Source organism: Lepus europaeus, chromosome 11 (assembly GCF_033115175.1).
Source record: "Lepus europaeus isolate LE1 chromosome 11, mLepTim1.pri, whole genome shotgun sequence".
NCBI lineage: Eukaryota > Metazoa > Chordata > Mammalia > Lagomorpha > Leporidae > Lepus > Lepus europaeus.
Window position 1 is genome coordinate 44,258,736 of NC_084837.1, and position 15,798 is coordinate 44,274,533.

Below are 15,798 nucleotides of genomic sequence, written 5' to 3' on the forward strand. Positions count from 1 at the left end.
TGCCACTGGGTGGTGGACTTTAAATCATAAGGTCATGCTCCCAATGGCCTCTCAGTGGAATATGATTAAAGAAATATGCAATTCTACCCATCTGGGAAGAGGGGTTTTAATACAAATAGTTTCTCGGGTATTTGAAGGGAAAGGACTACAGGCTGTCATAAGGGAAGTAAGTTGTTTCTGTTCTCCCTACTTGTAAAATAACCCTGGTGGTCATCAGGCCACCCCCTCATCCCTACTCACTCCTGTACAAAGAAGAGCAACATATCTAGGTGAAGACTGGCAAACAGGTTTCACTAACATGCCCTTAGCAAATAATTCCAAATATTTGCTAGTCTTTATGGATACTCTCACAGGATGGGTAGAAGCTTTTCTTAACTGAACAGAAAAGGCACAAGAAGTATCTAACGCCCTGTTAAAGGACAGGTTCTTCACTTTGACCTCCCAAAGTCACTCCAAGGAAATAAAGGACTCTCATTGTGTCTAAAGTAACTCTGCAGGTAGCTTCTGCTCTAGGGAGCTCTTATCACCTCCATACCTCTTAGACACCTCAGTCATCAGGTAAAGTTGAAAATGCTAATCATACTCTTAAAAGAATTCTGGCTAAGCTTTGCCAAGAGACCTCGGAATCATAGCTTAAGCTACTGCCTATTTCCATCCTCGGTATGAGAAAGGCATCTTAAGCTGCTCTAAAACATGGTCCATTTGAAATACTACATAGAAGGCCCCTTCGCACCTCTGACATCCTCTTTGACTCAGAAACTCAAGATCAGATAAAACATATTATCATTCTAGGTCAGGTACAAAAGGCTCTGATAGAATATGGTAACAAAATTCTCCCAATGACAGAACCCAAAATTCATGAACAGCTAATTTTCCAGGAGATCTAGTTTTGTTAAAGACTTGGAAAGGACTCCCCTCTGACCAGTTACAGCCTATCTGGAAGGGACCCTACCAGGTGCTACTGAGCATGCCAAATGTGTTTAAATAGCAAGGAATTCCAAACTGGGTACATTTGTCCAGAATTAAACTTCTACATCTTGAGTCTTCACAAGTGCATACAGAGGGTAAATATGCCTTCTCTTGTGAGCCAATTGAAAAGATTAGCAAAATAATTTTTGTGTGTCATATAAAGGCTATTGCACTTTATGACAAACATTTTACCTACCTCTTCTCCCGATTCTCTCAGGAAACTGCTACTGGCAGTAAAGCTCCCTGGTGAGTTCTTGTATCATAATAGGAGGAGACCCTGCTATGCCTCATGAAGCCATTTTAAAAATTCTGTCTATTGCCTGGAGCAACGTAGCTTACAGTTCAGGTCAGCTTTTATAGCAAGTACTCAAGTCTGTGGATGCTCTATCTAAGGCAGTCACAGACAATCAACAAGACTTAGAAAATATACTAATAAAATCAGGAGGAGCAAGTGCAGTGATTAATGGAATCTGTCACATTTACTCTAATAGCAGTAGGTTCACTGAAAAAGACCTTATAAATCTTTATATACCCAGGCTAGATGGTTTTATAATCTGGGCAGGGACAATCTATCAGTTCCTACTATTGTGAAAAAAAAAAAACAGAATATATTTTTCCTTTCCTAAAAGCGATCCCACCTGTGATTTAACTTTTTCTAATTATGTTCATCCTGACTGACAAACTTGTCTGTTTCAGAGTTTGACAGCTTCTCAGAGTAGTGATGAGCCTGCAGAGGCCTCAGCCATTGTTAGTAACTGGTGAAAATCTTCTGGCTTATTAGATGGATTCATTAGATGAGATAGGTAGAGGCTGCCATAGCCAGGATAGGAAGAGACAATGACCTTGACCAGTAGGAAGTAGATACAGAAGATGAAACTTCATCCCTAGACATCCCCTTAATATTAAGGGATGGAAGGCTCTGAGGGTGGGATGATATGGGATAGACAGGCAGCTAGATAGATGTACTGAGCTGGAAGTTCCTACAAGCCATCCCTCACGTAATTTTATTCTCTCACTTGTTCATCAAAACACCCTCTTTCCTGGTAAGCATCTGCTTCATCCAGGACCTAAAGAGGACACCATGAAAATACAGATATTGAGCTCCATATGGAACTCATGGATGTGTCATTTAATTCCCAAGTGGTTTTTCACTTGGAAGCATCACGCTCAACCTCATAAGAGAGACCAACAAATTGGAGGGGTCTCTTATTCTCTTCCACCATAGACTATGGTTGGAGGGGCTGCTAGGGGCTCTCTGTTCCTCTTCCCCCATCAGTTTTGCTTTTGGGCATTCTTACAGCCCACTGCCCACTCTGTGTGGGGCAATCCATGCTCCTGTGTGTATGTTTATTTCTCACTTTTTGACTAAAATTTATTATCAATTTGTATATGTGTCAGCACTAAGAATGGCTGTCAGCACTAAGAATATGTTTGGCAAGAGGCTGGAGTAAAATTAATAAACCCTTTGCCCACATCAAAATTTTATTATTTTTGATAGAAAGTAGAAGAATGTGAGAGGTATCATAAACACACATGAAAAGGAGCAGCCTCGCGACTGCTGCCTGCCTCTGACAGCCCAGCCCAAGCAGAGGCTTCCTTCTTTTGCAACACCACTACTCCTAAACCCAATGCCTGATTCAGCAGAACTTAAAAAACAAAAAACAACAACAACAACAACAACAAAAAACAACACACACAAAACTAAAAATGAAAGAAAAAGAAAAGGAGTGGTTTAGTTTAGAGTAAATGAAGACAAAGATTTAGATAGAAACCAACCTATGAGAGCCTAGGAATAGTCAAAATTGCTACTCTTGCATTTTGTGAATTGGCTCTCCAGCCATCTCCTGTTTCAAACCCGACCTATTTGTGATTCCTTGTGGATAGGAAAATTTAGAAAAGAAATCTCTCCTAGAGCCAGAATCTCAGGAAAACACATGACTGCGGGAAATTCTCATGATATTTTTAAAATTAATCCAGGGCAGATTTATCTGAAAGACACCAGTTTCTAAAGAAACCTTCTGGAATATCTCAACAAAGTGTCTTATCATGGACCCACACCTACCTGCATCCCAAGGAACTTCTCACAAGTGTACAACAACAACAAAGAAATGTAGACAGAGATAAATAGTAATGTCATTAGTTATTAGGTTTCCACTAAGGATAACAGTTTTGTAAATTATATCAGGTAATCAAAAAATTTCTTTAAGAAAGTATTTCCTATTCTAGGAGTCAAAATAAACTCACCATTGGGGAGTTAAAAAAAAAAAAAAAAGAAATCAAAGCTTAAACCAATGTGTACTTACCTCCCCATTACTGTCGTAGACAGAGCTGATGAAGCAGTTCGAGGAGCATTCTGTTTCCTTGCAGAAGGTCTTAAGTCACTGAGGCAAGCATACCTCTATAGTGTATTAGTGGAGACTCCAAGACGGTTGAATACTGACTCCTTGAAAATAAAACTGAAATAGCCTGTGGATAAAATAAAGCCAAATTTATTATTTACTGGAGTAAGAAGATCCATATCTTACTGGAGTCTTAGTAATATCTCTGAGACAGGAGAGTACCAGTAGCGTATTTATGAGGTTTTTAGGGTTTAAGATAGTTCTTATAATGCTTGATTAGGATTGGCCAAAATTCATAATACAATAGCTTTGAAGCTAAGGGTTTCAAAGCAGATCTTGAAAAGTAACTGTCTTTTGAGAAGCTTAATTCAGTCATCTATTATCTTCTGAGAAGGGTAATTACTGTAGTGACAAGTTGAGTAGTCTTGTGGTCAGATCAATGGAATTTGGGGAGGTACCTGAACTGAGTAATAATTATAGCAAGTTTAGTCTTCTCGGGCAAGAACTTCCTACAATAGTATATTTATGTTTATGCAGATCGTTTAATTCTAACTTCAAGTTGTAGACAGTAAGTTGTGGAGATGGTTTCAACTGCCAATACTTGCCCCCAACACACACACATATTTTTTTCCTGTTGAGACTTTGGAAATTTAGGTTCAGGAGCCATATGAAATGTTGCATCAGTTTGCAAAGTTCTTTCTGTTTGCGGTGACACTTTTTTACTTAGTTGACTTAGAATTTGCTTTATTCTGTTGTCAGTTGGGATTTATTTTGTAAAATGAAATTAAAATGCCAACAGAGAATTTAAAGTGCATAATGGCCTCTAAAAACAAGAACATTTAGCCACAATCAACATAACTTTTTCCATTTTAAGTCATGGTCAAAATTGGAAAGGAAAATTTAAAAGTATGATTTCCTTTTTTTCCTCCCAGCAGGCATTATTAAATATAGAAAGCTTAAAATTTCAGAAGCAGCCTATGTTAACATGATTTAAATAAAGTCTTCTGTTAAGATCATTTAAAAAAATAGAAAACTGGGGTAATCTTAGTACTATATTTTCATTGTATACTTTTTAAGATATTCTTTCACCACATTCAAAATCAGTTAAAAAATCGAAGAGCATACTTATTTTTTGCTTCTAGATGATTTGTTGAAAATAACATCTTTTGAGTTTAAAAGCAAAGGAATTCTTATTATAACAATTTAGAAAATTTAGAAAAGTACAAATAAGAAAGAAAATTTTATAAAGAATACTAGTTTCTAGATGCAGTCTCTGTATTTTTTTAGGCTGTGTAATAAATCACCACAAAGCGAGTAGCTTAAAACAATAGCACACATTTATTATCCTAGTTTCTGGGAGTTAGAATTCCTAGCGCAGAGTAGCTGGATTCTTTACCTCAGGGTTTCATCAGATTGCAAACTGCTGGCTGGGTTGTGTTCTCATTGGGGGTTCATCTAGGGAATAATCTGCTCCCCAGCTTATCTGGGTTTTGGAAGAATTCACTTCTGCACAGCTGTATGATTAAGGCCTTGACTTCTTACTGACCATGGATCGGTCTTCGTGTAGGCCCCAGAGACTCAGGCCCTAGAGGCAGTTCTTTGCCTAGAGCAACTTGAATTTTCAAAACCAGCAAGATAATCTTTCTTTCTCCAGGGATAAAGTTCAACATAATCATGGGCATGACATTGTGTGCATCACTTTTGCCATATTCTTTTGCAAGTCTTCAGTCCTGCCTTCACTCAGGGGTAGGGGGTTATGCAAGGGCATGAGTCATGAAGAGTCAGTTTGGGGTGTCCACCACAGCCACACCACTCTTTGGGACATTATGTCCTTCCACACTTTTTCTATGATTGCATATGTACAGTATACTACAAATTGATTTTTTCTCATTTTCCAACATTCTTTAAAAGCTCATTTTAAATGTTTTATATATATAGTAGAGTCATAGTTTCTTATAAAATGTCAGTTGTGGTAATAACATGTATATAGGAAAAATATCGTGCAAAATTTAAATGCCCAGTAAGAGAAATTTGTTGGCTAACTTAATTTTTAAATCACCTTGATCACCCTATACTGTGGATTAAAATTTTTATTATAAATCTTTCTAATCTTTATTATAAAACATTCTCCTGTAGAAATCTTTGCATAGAAATCTTATTGTATTTTTAAAAAAATCTTTAGGAAATAGTTGTAGCAACAAAATTACTAAGTCAAATGATGAGACCAGTTAAACAGGCTTTGAATTTATAATTCCAAATGAACCACTAGAACAGAAGAACCAATTTAAATACTTCTCACCCGCCTACTATTTTAGCAATTTGATAAGTGGAAAAGTAGCACATAGTTTTCAACTTTTCATTTTCCTTCACTTCCCTATAGGTGAACAGGACGTTTCCTATATCATTTGTTCTCTATTTACATTTATTCTTTCAAGATGCCCTGTTCATTTGTTAATCTTTTCCCCTGGGTTGTAGTTTATTTTAATGAATAAAATACATTAAAAGATACGAGAAGCATTAAAGGTTCGTTTATTTTTCTCAAATGGCCAATGCTTCAAAATAACCTGTAGAATATATCAATAATGTCAATGAACAGTAGTACCTTGTTTCATTGCCCACTGAAACACTGAAAAGTACAAAAGTTCACAACATATTGTAAGGAAAATTCATCAAGAATCTGCTCTGTTATCTCAGAGGTACCAGACATACCATATGCTGTGTCTAGGAGTTGCTATGGCAACTACTTTTAAAATTTAAGAACAGGGTAAATTGTTGCCTAAAATCTCCATAACTTAGTGAGTCAGTTAAGATCTTGTCAGAACACTGCATGCCTTTTACTACCTGGTAATGCTTTATTTCATACAGTTGTACAGTTTCTAACATCTCTAGGTCAGCAAGGAATGGGTTGACTTCTGGCTATTTAAGATCCCCAAGGAGAAGCTGTTTGTTTAGTATTTTATGATGAGTCAATGAATCATTGTAAGGGAGACACAAGAAATAGCCTCTCTGAAGATGAGCAAGTTTGAGCTTATAGGAAAAAAGTTGAGAGAAATGTTTGAAGCCCTGACCTCAAATAAGATGACTACAGTGAAGGGATACACAGGCTTTTGGAGTGAGTAGGCCTGGGATTAGAACCTAAATTTTTTGCTTTTCATTTTATAACTATACTGTAGTATTTTCGGTTCACTTTTTAGAAAATTAAATTATATTTTTTTACATCAAGGTAATATATCAATCCATTCATCAGTGCCCCCTAAGGTGAACTCAAAGTTTTAAAAAGATCAGTTTCTGACCCTTTTCCACCTTCTGTCAGCCTCAATTTATCAAATTTTGACAATACCTACTGATTTATTATAATGGCAATGGGGGACTTACTTTTTAAATTCTCTCTTCTTCCCCTTTTCTTCTCATTCATATTTTCAAAATAGATACATAATATTATTTAGTTAATTTGCTAATCAAAATTTTGAAACTTATAAAATATTGACTGCAGAAACAAGTGGATTCTTTTCTTACACAACATTTGTTTTCCCTAGAGTTAACAAATATCTCTTTACAAATTTTCAAATTTCTGTACTCATCACTATATTTTGTTGTCATTTCCTTATCAAACTCTGAAAATAGCCCCACACTGTTCTCAATACTACGACAGTTGAAGCTCCATCCTTGCGGGTGCTTTTTAGGCTGTTGCATAGCTGTCAAGCTGGATTTCGCTACCAAAATCTTAGGTGTTAAAGCCCCTGCTTTCTGACACCCACATCTTCTTCCTCCCTCGTGTTGAAGATAGACTACTGAAGTATATATCCAAATCTGCAACTTCTGCCATGTTCAGAACAGCTTTGGTTTAACATTACATTTGGTGGATAGATTGACTAGGTATGCAATCAGAAGTTGAACAGTTTTCTCAGAATTTAAAGGCATCGATGCCTAGTTTTCCAGTATTTGTACACTATCAAATCGCATTCTTTTTGTCTTAGTGTTTTGAAATTTTGCAACAATGAGCCTTCATTGAGCCTTCTTTCTTCCTTCACTATATGTGATCTTTTTTTCTACAAGTTTATGTATGTTCTTAGTTATGAAGATGGTCTTAATGTTATACCTTTGTGAATGTATTTTGTTTAGTTATCTCTGGGACACTTTCTGGGAGATTTACTCAAATTGATTTTCTTTCTTTTTTTTTAAGATTTATTTATTTATTTGAAAGGCAGAGTTGCAGGGAGGCAGAGGGAAAGAAAGAGATAAAGACAGAGAGAGAGTCTTCTATCCACTGGCTCACTCCCCAGATGGCCACAATGGCTGGAGCAGAGCCGATCCAAAGTTAGGAGCCACTTCTGAATCTTCCACCTGGGTGCAGGGGCCCAAGGAGTTGGGCCATCTTCCGTTGCTTTTCCAGGCCATAGCCGAGAGCTGGATCAGAAGTGGAGCAGCTGGGACTCGAACTAGTGCCCATATGGTATACCAGCACTACAGACGGCAGTTTACCTGCTACGCCACGGCACTGGTCCCTCAAATTGATTTTCTTTTTCTTTCTCTTTCTTTCTTTATTTTTTGACAGGCAGAGTGGACAGTGAGAGAGACAGAGAGACAGGTCTTCCTTTGCCGTTGGTTCACCCTCTAATGGCCGCTGCCGCTGGCGCACCGCACTGATCCGAAGGCAGGAGCCAGGTGCTTCTCCTGGTCTCCCATGGGGTGCAGGGCCCAAGCACTTGGGCCATCCTCCACTGCACTCCCTGGCCACAGCAGAGAGCTGGCCTGGAAGAGGGGCAACCGGGACAGAATCCAGCGCCCCGACTGGGACTAGAACCCGGTGTGCCGGTATCGCAAGGCAGAGGATTAGCCTATTGAGCCGCGGCGCCGGCCCTCAAATAGATTTTCAAACTCTACTATCAATATTCTAAAACTTGCCTTAATTCCTAAAATAATCTTCCCTAAATATTCTCTACCTTCTCTCTTTCATAGCTTCTTATTGTTACCTATTCTATTTCATTCTCCCATCCTTGTTTCTGTATAGTCTTATTTCTTTAAAGATATTGATTATTAATTTTTTAAAGTTTTTTCTTTTCTTTGGCTGTCTCTATCTGCTTCAAATTCTTTTGTTATCATTAGAAACATCAAATTCAGGGGCAAGGGTTATGGTGCAGCTTGTTAAGCCACTGCTTCAGACATCTGCATCCCACACTGGATGGCTGGTTTGAGTCCTGGCTGCTCTGCTTCAGATCCAGCTCCCTGCTTGGGAGCAAGCAGATGATAGTTCAGCACTGGGGTTCCTGACAGTCCAGTGGGAGACCAGATGGAGTTCCTAGTTCTTGGCTTCTGGTCCAGTCCCAGCTGTTGTGGCCATCTGGGGAGTAACCAGTGAATAGAAGATAACTCACTCTGCCTTTCAAATAAAGAGATAAACCAAAAAAAGTTTTCTTTAAAAAAGAAACTTCAAATGTGGTTCTAGAATCGAAATAGGATTATGAGTTCATCCATTCTATCTTATTTAGCATTATGACAGAAAGATGCCAAACTACTGAAAAATGTTCAAGAAAGTTACTGCATGGAAGCTTTTATGCATTTTTTTTCTCCCACAATGCATACATGTAAAAAAAAAAAAAACATTTGCAGTGCTTACAGGATTCTATATGGGCAGAGCCTTACAGAAGTAGAGAAGCAACTGTACCAGAAACTGCTCCATCAGCTTTCTAGTAGCTTGCAAATGGTGCTCCCTGTCCATCTCCACCATCTTGTTTCTTTTGCTTCGTCCTCCGAGTCTCTTTCTAAAGCTTCCTGTTCAAAGTCCTTGCTGAGAATTTCTACTGCTTCTTCCTCATTTCCAAGGGTAATTCACTGGGCAACATTTCTGTCTAACTGATTCTATAATATCTGATGAAACAGTCAGGGCAAATCAGTTACAAGTCTTCATATAACTGAAGATGAAAAAAATATTTCTTGCTGGAATCATTATAATAAAACACTGTTAAGATTCTCTCGAGTACTATAAAAACAACTGCTTCTAGCAAGTCTGGGGAATGAGCAGGTTAACTATGACTTATGTTACATAAAAAAGGGGGAAATATAATCTACACTTGCTTGGTGAAATTCCAAGAAAGAGAAAAAGCAAACTATTTGAAGAAATATGCTCCTACAGGGGTAATCATAGGAAGAATAGATCAGCGGTAATGGCAATTCCTCCTGGTTTTCCTTTTGTAGTACTTGTGATCTCGAGACCCATCTCAGGATTAAATTTTAACAATAATTTGAAATCGACTATTTATCCTTTTAATCTTCATTTTTTAAAAAAAATGGTTTATTCAGGGCTGGTGCTGTAGGGTAGTGGGTAAAACTGCCACCTGCAGTGCCAGCATCACATATGGGCACTGGTTCAATTGCTGGCTGCTCCGCTTCTGATCCAGCTCCCCGCTAACGCATAAGATGGTCTAAGTCCTTGGGCTCCTGCACCCACGTGGGAGATCCAGAAGAAGCTCCTGGCTCCTGGCTACGGAAAAGTCCAGTTCCCGCTGTCTTGGCTATTTGGAGAGTAAACCGGCTGACGGTTCATTTTCTCTCTCCCTCTGACTCTCCATAACTCTGCCTTTCAAATGAATAAATTTTAAAGATTGATTTATTTATTCGAAAGGCAAAGTTATGGAGAGGCAGAAGGAGGGGGGGGGGAGAGAGAGAGAGAGAGAGAGAGAAAGAGAGAGATCTCTTATCCACTGGTTCATTCCCCAAGTGGCCACAACATCTGGACTCTGGGACAGGCCTAAACAGAAGTCTAGAACTCCATCAGGGTCTCCCTTGTGGGTGGCAGGGACTGAAATACTTGAGCCACCATTAGTTCTTTTGTGCAGGCACATTAGCAGGGAAACAGAGCAGCCAGGACTCAAACTGATATAGGATAAGGTAGCTGAGCTGGAGGTCACAAACCACGAGACTCTGCGAGAATCATGTGATTCTATCTTATTTGTCTATCAGAACACCACCTTTCCCAGGATGCCTTATTCTCATCTGGGACCTGGGGAAAATCACCGTGTAAATATGTATATTAAGCTTCATGTTCAATTTTATGGAGGTGTCCTAAATCCCCAGGTGACCACATTACCATGGAAAAGCAAGTGCTAGGAGGGGCTCACTCTCTCTTCTGTGGAGACTGACTACCGAGGTGCTGAGCTGCGTCCCTCTCTGTACTCTCCCCATACCCCTTTTCTCCCACTCCATTCCTCAACCATGCCCACATGTATGAGTTCGCTTTCTTACCTCTTAAACTTTACCACTTTGAGTACCACATATGTGCCTGTACTTAAAGTGCTTTCTAAGTAAAAGGCAAGGGCCTGGATTAAAATTAAACCCCACTTCTGTACCATCATAACCAGCACTCAAATATGGGATGCGGATGTCCCAAGCAGCTACTTAATACTTAAGTGACTATGCCACAATGCCTCTCCCTGATCTACATTATTAAACTTTGTAGGAAGTAGAAACCAATTTCTTTTTCTTTCATTTGTTGTTTTGGTAGGGCTACAACTGACTCCTTTGAAAACATGTGATGCTAAGGGTTTGCTGTTATTTGAACTTTGTTTTAGAATAATGCAAACGATTTCTCTTCTGTAACTGGAGCTGATCTCTCTGGTCCACTGCCTTGCCTTATTTTTCCTAAGAGGTACCTTTCTGGCTTGTCTATTCAACATTTCCCACAGAGTTTTTGCATCCCTTGATGCTACTGAATGATGCCAACAAGAGAGGAGGTAAGAAACAGGAAATGAGAAGGCTGAAAAAGCAGCTGGCCAAGGCAAAGACTAACAGTGGGCCAAGTGCATATTCAGTGTATACCCAGACACCCAGAGACACTGTGGCCCTCAGACTCTAAGAAAATCCTAAACAGAGCATACTGAGAGTAGGATCAGAGTATATTTGCTTTTCTGAGCAAGCAGTCTCAGGCTGTGGACAATTCATAATGTAGGTAGTTGGGCTATTTTAAGCAAATGTTTTCACCTTCTCCATGCACTCTGTACTTGTCATTTGTCAAATGGGGGTAATGTCTACCTTAGCACACTGTTGGGAAGATCGCAATTAGCTAATGGATTTGAAAGTACCATAGCAAGTTAAAAATGTTCTACAAAGGCAAGGCATTTAACATATTCTTCAAGGGCTCTGTGGTGTTTTAATGGGTGGGAGGGGAGTCTTCTTGGGCCCCCTGCTGGGCCAAGATCAGTGGCAGCTTCCCACAGAGCTTGCTAGGTATGGTTGGTCAGATAACGTGAAATTGCACAGGCCTCGACCCAGGGCCTTGGACGCCTAAATGATATTGGCAAGTTTATTATTTCTCTTTAGTTTTTCACCAATTTCAGAGCCTCTGCTGATGGCGTTCACATTCTTGAAAAGGTGTGTGTTTGTGGAGAGGATGCCCTGTAAGTAAGTACAGTTATCCTTCTTCTTGAAACATCACCTCCTTATTCTTCTCTTCTACTGCCTTCTTTTGAAATGATATTTCTTCTATATAATCAAATCTATGATTATGTATTAGTCTAGGATGGAACGCTCAGGGTCAATAACCACAGAATAGCGCTGATGTACTTTTGGTAGCAAATACAAAGACAAAGCCAAAAAAGCCTTGACTCAAACCACATGATCAGCAGCTCACAAGGGCTGTTGAGGACCCAGGTCCTTTTTGTCTCCTTGCTTTTCTGTCACCAGCATTGGCTTCTTGTGTGGTTGGTGTTAAAGAAAACCAGAGGTAGATTGTAGTAAAAGAGGTAAAAGCAGGTTTTTAATCAGAGTCTGTGGAATACGGAAAAAAAATTTAGTATAGATCTGTCCTCAATTCTGAATTCAGTGAATTAGGGACTTAATAACCAAAGGGGAGGGTAGGAGGACTGGTGCATAAAAAAAAATTGCTAAAAAGGAACAATCCTTTGCTAACATGACCTAATAAGATTCTTGCTGAAGTCAGGCCAAGGTGATCACTTGGGGGAAGATGGGAGATAAGGAATTTGGTTAGATATTGAGGGTGATCAGATACTGACAATGGGGGATTCTGGCAAAACAGACTTAGCATTACTCTCAGTAAAAGTAGACTCTGCAAGCTTGTGCTTGGTAGAGCAGAAGGTTTAGAGGGGCCTGACTAGTTTGATCAAGGAAAGACTGTCGCGGGGTTTCCTTATACTCTCATGAGGCTACAGCAGCAGTTCCAAGCTTCCTTTCCAGATCCAGTAACTCCAGGAGAGAGTAAGCTACTAACTCTTCCTTGACACATTTTTTAGGAATGAGAAATGCGTTTTCAGAAGTCCAACTTGACTTCTTTCCCATCTCAATAGTGACACTGGGTATATTCCCACTCCAAACTAATGAAGTGCCAAATGGGCTACCACAATGGACTTAGGCACGTCATCATGCTAAGACAACCACAGTGACCTCCGGTAGATGCATGTTTTTTCATTTGTTTGAATTAGAAATCTTATAACTTATCTATATCAAATTCAAAATTCTCTTTTGATTGCTAGATCAACTATACATGAAATGATAATGTGAATTTAGATATAGTGCAATTAGCAATGAGTTCTTGTCCTCCTGAGAGGAGAGAGGGGACTCACATTAGGTTGGCTAAATTCTTATCTTTTGAAGTGAAAGGTGGGATGTCAGGTAGGAAAGGGCAAAACTGAATGGAGATATCCAGGAGTTTTTTGGAAATGAGTCCAAATGCAGACCCTTAAAATCTCTTTAGATCCTCTTGGTGGAATGTGTGCCAACCTGCCTGGACACACTGCTATACCTCTATCAACCCCAGCCTGCCTCAGAGCCCAGAATTTTCTCTACTGAAATTTAAGGTAGAGTAGAAAACCACAACCAGGGTGATGTTAGAAAATGTAACCAGATTTCCAGGAACCTCTGACTGGTTGAGTAAGCAGGAGTCACTCTTGATCACTTTAATGACCTCCCAATAATGTACAGTACATTTCACATGATGAAGTTTTTTGATTTTATTTATTGAGTTATGTCAGAATGTTATGGCACTTGGTCTTTGGTCTTCACACTGGTGGTGTGCTATAATGGAGAGAAACTGTGCTAAAGCATAGTGTTCACCCTAGCCTGGGGATATTATTGATTCCTGTTATTTGTCTCATAAATTCTGAACCAGTAAGGGAAAGTGAGCTAGCATGACAGAAGGAGGAACAAACAGTAAGACACAATAGAGGCTATGGGACATTGTTCCAGGGAAATTATCACAGAGAAAAAGAGAGTTTCTTATAGACATTCTTTTCAAATACCATAGTATGGAAGAAAGTGCAACTGACTACGGCTAAAACTTCAAAAATAAAAAGATTCCCTATCAAGTGATGAAAAGCTGTTTAGGTATTGTATCAATCAGGGTTCTCCATAGGAACAGAACCAATAGATATGGAGATCGATAGATCTATCTATCTATCTATCTATCTAATGTATGTATGTATGTGTGTGTGTATATATATATATATATATATATATTTTTTTTTTTTTTTTTACTATGAGGGCTTGGCTCATGAGTACAGAGTCTGGGATGTCCCATGGTCTGCGTCTAGAAGCTGGGGAAAGCTAAGCTCGTGGTGTAATTCCATCCAAGCCCAACAGCCTGAGAAGCAAGGAGTCAAAGCTGTGAATTTCAGCCTGAGTGGGAAGGCCTGGGAACCAGAAGCCTGATGTCTGTAGGCAGGAGAAGACAGATGTCTCAGCTCAAGAAGAAAATGCACATTCTCTCTTTCTTTGCCTTTCTGTTCTATTCTGGCCCTTCCGTGGATTGGATGTTGCCCACTCACATTGGTAAGAGTATCTTCTTAGTGTAATCTACTGAATCACATGCTAATCCATTCTAGACATACCATGAAAAATAATGTTTGAACAGATACCTGGGTAACCTTTGCCCAATCAAGTCGACACATAAAATTAACCATCCTGGATATGAGTAGAAATGAGTTAACCTGTATAAATCCTGTAATTGGATAACAATGACATTAACTAATGTGCTAACATGGGTTTATTTATTAGAAAGCATTTCTAATTTTCTTCATGTTTATTTCAATTTTGATGAAATGTGTGCTTTTTACATTGCTACAAAACAAGCAGAACAGAACTGTGATACATAATTTTTGTGGCTGATTTCAAATGTGGGTTTTTTTAGGCTTCCAGAATAATTCTTTAAAAATAGCTTTGAGATACAATTCACACATCATAGAACTCATGGTAGTCAATGACTTTTAGTAAATTTATGGTATTTGTGGTAGGTTTTACTGGACTGGATTCTAGAGCATTTCTCTCACACCACACAGTTCCTTCATGCTCGTTGTTATTCAGTCTTTACCCTGACTCCCCTGCCCCGGGCAGTCATTTTTCTGTGTGTAGAAATTTGTCTTTTCTAGAATTTTTTAATTAATGGAATCATACAATATATTGTCTTATATGTTTGACTTCTTTCACTTAGCATAATGTTTCTGGGAGGGTTTCAACCAAGTTGTAGTATATCACGTGTTCATTCCTTTTCATTGCTCATTAGTATTTTTTTGAATGGCTATGCGTACCACATTTGGTTATTCTATTTGTCCACTAATGGACATTTGCATTGCTACCAGTTTGGAGCTGTTAAGAACAATGTTGATATGAACATTTGTACACAAATTGTTTTTAACAATACAATATTTTAATTAACCAATAAACTAAAAATCTTTTTCTGAATGTTTCTTCTTGTGAGTACTTCATTACTAAGAAAGGTCTCTAAAGGGAGGTTTGACTTAATTCCCACTCTTGATCCATCTTCATTTTGACTAATCTGAAAGTAAAAAAGTTCATGGGTCTCCTTGTCAAATGCAACCACACGAAGTCAATCATGAATGTTGTTCTAAAGGTACTTCCTGGTAACGTTCTTCAAATACCTTGTGTACAATTATTTCTCAGAAACAATTGTAATTTTATTTTTGAAATGTTCAATGTGAACAAAATTCCTGAGATTTTCAGTTTTCCCATCGACTTTAACCTTCTTCAAGAGAAACCATTCAAAATTTCCCGAATTAAAAAATTCTATCTTGCATAGGATGAGTAAAACTCAAATTAAACTTCCAGGTTGACTTCCTAGGCTTTTTGTCTCTCTGTGGCACCATCTTGAGAGAATGCAGTACTGCAGAGGGTCATGTACAAATTTTTATGTTGATGTATGTTTTCCCTTCATTTGGGTGTGTGCCTAGGACCAGCATTGCTAGGTCACATGGTACACCTAAGTTTAACTTTTAAGGAACTGCCAAACTGTTTTCTGAATGGTTGTACCATTTCACATTCTTACCAGCAATGTATGTGGTTTCAGTTTTCTCAATATCCTTGCCATTGTCTAGTACTATCATTCTTTCTGAAAATTCATTTTAATGTATAGAGATGGTTTTTCATGGTTTTAATTTGTATTTCTGTAATGCCAAAAACATTAAAACTGTTTTCATCTGTTTATTAGCTATTTGCACATTTTCTTTGGTGAAATCTTTAAATCTTT

The 15,798-nt window shown here is 38.6% G+C and overlaps 1 pseudogene; it reads right to left on the bottom strand.

The window, feature by feature from the left end:
• Positions 1-14,961: 14,961 nt before the first annotated feature.
• On the bottom strand, positions 14,962-15,418 carry LOC133770469 (ribosomal protein eL22-like 1; annotated as a pseudogene).
• Between the last annotated feature and the right edge of the window lie 380 nt (positions 15,419-15,798).